General features: G+C 37.9%; 1 pseudogene; it reads left to right on the top strand.

Annotated features, from left to right (window-relative positions):
- The first annotated feature begins 2,033 nt into the window (after nucleotides 1-2,033).
- Nucleotides 2,034-3,659, top strand: LOC129316186 (uncharacterized; annotated as a pseudogene).
- The last annotated feature ends 1,955 nt before the right edge of the window (nucleotides 3,660-5,614 follow it).

Genomic DNA, 5,614 nt, shown 5'->3' with positions numbered 1-5,614 from the left:
TATTCAGTTTTTTAGTTTGATTTGATTTTCTTTTAAAAAAAATTTTGATTAATCAGTTCGATTCAATCTAAAAATTTTTAAACCAAAAACTGAATAGCTTGAATTATATATATATTTTTCTTTATATTTTAAAAAATATGAATAAATTCTCATATAAATAAGTAAGAAACATCTTTTTACTACTTGCAATAGTAGTTTTTTTTTATTAAATGTAATGTTCTAATTTTTTATTTTTATAATTTAGTTTTTAATGCAATAATATTGATTTTATTACTTTTCTTATGAATTACAATATAACATTGTTATTTTTTTGTTAGGCATTCAACATCAAAGAAGAAATTAAATAGAAAAATATATAAATAATTAGACTCTATAGATTCAAATCAAAGCCTATGAGTTGAATAGATAAATCGAATTGATCATTATAATTTAATTTAATTTTAATTTGATTTGATTATGTATTTTAATTTGATTTGACTTAAATTTTTTATATAATTCAATCGATTGCTATTAAAGAAATTTAAACTGAACTGATCAAATGTTCACTTCTATTCACATTACCAGTCCTGGTGCAAGAAGCATGTGAAATATCCTGAAAGGAATGGGAGGAGACGATTAAATTAAAAATGAATGAAAGCGCATTAAAAACAAAACAAGAAAGAAGCAAAATCAAAGAGAGGCTCCATGCATTTTACATTCTGTGGAATTTGCGCGTTACAAACAAAAATGGACTGTTTGGATTTACTGCACGAACGCAGCCCACGTGTGTGACCATCCATTGGCCCTTTTTCATTTCCTACCTCTGCTCATTTGTAAAAATACAATTACCACAAGTTCACCATTAAAAGTTGAGGTTAATTTTAGGATATTTTAGATAGCCATAGCGGAAATATCTCCATACCTCAAGCCACTGTCTCAACTCTCACTCAACCTTTGATTTTCTTTTCTTTTTTTTTTATGGAGAAATTAAAAAAAAGAGAGAGAGATTGGAGGAGAATGGGACTTGGAAAATGGGATGTCACGTCCAGCCTTTCATGTCGTTATAATTGTTACTCTGAATGTTAAGCTCCCATGAATTGTCCAATTGGGGACGAGGTAAGCGGAGGACTTTTATGACCAGTTCAGATTTCAATTTTAAAGCAATTAAATGAGTATGAATAACGGGTGACATTTCATTTGAATATTCGGATATGTTGTGTGTTAAAAAAAAAAAAAACAGCGGTAAAATTTGAAAGCTCTGACAATTGATTTCTTGCTCCCACTTTCATGCCTAAATCTCGCACCCGCCCGCCAGTTCATGCATTACAGTCATGCTCCTCAGATTACTCCTTACCTCTAATTTTTCTCATGCTTCAAAAAAAAAAATCCATACATGCTTTTCATAATTTTATTTACACTTTATATTTTAATTCAATAGTAAAATAAAATTACATATGATTGACTTAAAATTATGTTACTGGCACCACAATACAATTCTTACTTGGAGAGATCCCATCGGACGTTGGAACTGACGTCTTCAAATGTGGAATTGTTACTATATTATGATCAGTTTCCTGACCAAGCTCGATGAAGATCTAATTATCAAGACCTTCTTGCAACATAACTTATAAAAAACTGATATAATTTTGTTTCAAAAATCACACTTTACTCTATTTTAATTTTAAATTTATATTTATTATCAAATACTGTCTTTTAACATGATGGATGGACAAATAATAAAATTAATATACGAGCTTATGGCTTTAGATTTAGCAAGGAGTAAGCAAGGAGTATAAATATAAATGAGGTGGGATTTAAACCTTTCAAATATAATAAAAATACGTATAAGCCCTTATTAGGATAAAAAGCCAGCATTGGATAAAAGTCATTTTTTTAGGAGCAATTAAACAGGTCAAATACAGTTTTTTAAAATATAAAAATAGGGAAACATATTTTGAAAAATGCGGTATGATTTATCTATCATGCTTTTCTCGAACCCACAAGGGCAACAGTAAGCAGGGCTCCTCCTTATATACGAGCAACGAGGCGGAAGCACCTTTCAAGATCCCCCTTAATTCTGTCTCCGTCTCCCTTCCCTCTAATTCCTCACCTCTTCTTTCGCTGAAAATATATCTAATCTGTCATCTTTTAGATTAAGAGCATGGACAATCAACGCAGCCCTCTGCTTAGTTGGGCTTACTACTGCCAGGGCAAGGTACCTACTCTCATTTATCCTTCTGCTCTTACCATTTAGTCAGTGTCTGATGTTGCTCACTTCATTTGCTTTCTCCTTAGTAATGTGTAATGGGGCTTTCCCTCTTGGAATTTGAGGACTAATTATTGATTCTGTGACGCATAACTATGATGATCCAGTCAATGGAGGAGCTGAGGCAGTCCCTGTTGTACACCACTCTTGAGCTGGAAGAAACAAGAGCTGCAGCGCAGGAGGAACTCAGAAAGAGGGATGATCAACTGGTTAATCTCAAGGATCTGCTTAACAAGACCATTAAAGAGAGAGACGAAGCACGCGAGAAATGCCACAGGCTTCTCTTGGACAAGTTTGTTCTACAGCAGCAACAAGCAGCTCCTCTTTCTGGAGTTTCCAGCATTGAGGACGAACCCAGAAGGGGAATTGACTCCAACAATGGCCTCTCTTCATCGGATTGTGAAGAAAGCATTGTTTCTTCTCCGGTTATTGACCATTTCCCTCAACCCCAGTTGCCGCCACAGCCGCCATTACCGGCGACCCAATCCATGATGGAGTTGGCTCCTGAGAAGCCGTTACCAGAAAAAGGCAAGCTTTTGCAGGCGGTGATGAAAGCAGGCCCTCTGCTTCAGACTCTGCTTTTGGCAGGACCACTTCCTCAATGGAGACACCCGCCACCCCACTCGACTCTTTTGAGATTCCTCCGGTCACCATTCCTTCACCGCCGCCGGCGCCGCCGGCAATACCACCACAGCTTCTCCACCAAGATTCCTTCATCAATACTAACGGTGCTGGCAGCACTCCCATCAACTGCGGAAGAATTAGTAGAAAGAGGGCTTTCTGTCAGGGCTCTGAGAATCCCACAGAGGCCAAGTACCAAAGGGTCGTACTCCCTTGACTGCCGGATTTGGCCGATTAATTTATGATTTACATATTTCGTAGTTATTAGGATTAAAGGTTAGAAATTTACTGCAAGGAGTTGAAAATGGCAAGCTGGGCATGCCGTGTGCGACTGATCTAGCATCTGTACAGTGGTTTGTTCTAGAGAGGAAGTTATTCGGATTTAACTGGGTAAGACATAGGCTTTGAGGCAATTTTTCTTTTGGGTGAAGAATATGTAACGGACATTTTGGCCTCTTCACTTTTGCTTTGCCTTCTCTGAATTTGTAATGTAACTAATTAGATAGTTTAGTTCAGCAAGTGATGGGAGTGTTGGTGGGTGTTGTGTGAGATTGATAGAACACATGGGTAGAATGAAGAGGGGTGGATGGGTGCGGAGTCGTTGGGATCGGGAGATGGGTGGGAGTGGGACTGTAGCCAACGACCAAAGGGAAGGTTTTGAGCCCTGCTTGTCGGGTCAGGAGGACCCACAAATCAGAATCAGGATCTGTTATTAGTGTGGTGTATGATTATATTAAGCCTCCGCTACAAAAGCTATCATTATTCAAGTCTAATCTCATGTTCCTTTAAATTATTTCTTCCCTCTTTAGTTTTAGTTTTACTATAACTTTAAAGTTCTTTTTTTTCTTGGTATCTGCTCCCACTCAACTCAACCGGTTTATGCTTTCTTTTAGAGCGCGCGAATATTTCTCCATGGACGAGAGCAGATAATGTTGACTAATAATCTCCATGTTACCTATCATATCTAATGAAAAGCATGGCTGCGAAAAAAATAAAAATCATAGGTTCCGCCAAACAAACGATGCATGCCGGATTGTAGGATGGAAAAGTTCAATTGTATTGTTCCGGCCAAAAAAAAGTGTAAATCATCCGTTTTTCTGTAAACATTCCGCAGTTTCACTGCTGCACGAAGCTTATCCCACAATTTCATCATTTATTTCGTGCGGGGGTGCCCATGTCTCGGTCCAACTTTGGTAATGTAAGGATGCCGAGGAAGGATGCAACCTAGGCATGTTAAACAATTGTGTCAAGCTCTGCGGTATTCTTACAGAAGATGTCGGGGTTAAGACTTCAGAGCACAGATAAAGATAGGAGAAGACACATGGATAATGTTGTCGAGGGGAGACAGGTCACAGCTTTGCTCTGCCATGTCAGTAACGAGGAATCCCAAAGGTGGTGGCATTTTGACCCGTGTGCTTTAATCAAATTGATTTATTTGTTGAAAGAAGAAAAATGGGGTAACTCTCATGTCTCATCCAGCTAGCTCTGCTACTAGCATTACGTCAATGTACATCCTTGCACAGGACGGCAACAACAAATTCCTAAAAAATACGCTGAGCCACATCCCTAACAGTGAAACTGTCCGCAAATGGCGCTAATCCTCCTTCCTCACCCTACACATTTCCATCCTTCGTCAATAAGACGGTTTAAAGAACAGAGTGCAAGAAAACACACACACGCAGACACACAACGGGTGAACAATTTGATTCACTAACCAGTAAGTCGCAATCTACACACAGCACAGAGGAATCCAAAAGGGGGTTTCAAACACAGTTAGGTCGACTTATGCCAGAAAGCGCGGAGGCTTGAAGAATATCGCCATACGTTATAGTGCACCCGTTGTTCAAAAACATTAGGCAGGCGAATGCCTAAGTGCTTCCAGCACCATGGTCATTGTACCCGGTCCATTTCTCTCTTTACGCTACTTGGGATTGGTTACATGTTTCAAACAGCGACTTCTAGAATTAGCAAGTCCCATGGATCTTTCACTGTTGATTTAAAATACAAGATATAGCTTCACAGCATCCGCATGTGCCCTGCCAATCATTTGGCGGATAAGCTAGTGTTGACACATCAGGTTTATTAGCCGGACCAGCCATGCATCCCCACAGTAAGCGTGCTATGAATATGTGCAAAATTCTTCGCCGACGCTAGCATTGTTGAAAACCTTTACTGCAGCTCAATGTTGAAGGAACACAATGGATATCTATTTCTACATAACCAATGCTACTTGCACATGCCTCCTGAAAAATGAGATACCGCTATCTGTAATCTAACGGATGATTTACAAGTTGCAATTAGATATTCAAACTAAATCACAAGAAAAAAAACAGAATGGATGACAAATTACAAAAACCACATCACATCTTGCCAAGTACATGTGATCTTACTCTATATTAGGTATGCAATTCTGCTGTGTGACCGATGTTTTAGGGAAAAAAATTGCAACCACATATCGGATGCTGATGGTTTTCATAAACGTCATCTTGTATGCGAGGAATCAGAAAAGTTTCTCTCGAGAATACATTTTAGCAACCTGAAAATGAGTTTAAAAAAAAAAAAAAACCTTTAGCTTAATAGGCTAAGGCATGAACGAACATGACTGAAGAATTCATGGCTCTTATCTCAATCTTCCACCATGCATAATTTTTTTTTTTTTACAATAAAAATTTAGGCAAGTCGAGTTTGGAAGCTCTTCTAACATGCATAATTAATTAGTCAAATATATTTTTTTTCTTTACTATCTCA

The sequence above is a fragment of the Prosopis cineraria genome, unplaced genomic scaffold (genome assembly GCF_029017545.1).
Source record: "Prosopis cineraria cultivar Desert tree isolate PC_DT_omini unplaced genomic scaffold, ASM2901754v1 PC7, whole genome shotgun sequence".
Lineage (NCBI taxonomy): Eukaryota > Viridiplantae > Streptophyta > Magnoliopsida > Fabales > Fabaceae > Prosopis > Prosopis cineraria.
The sequence above is the reverse complement of the archived record's forward strand: the minus strand, read 5'-3'. Positions and strand labels throughout refer to the sequence as shown.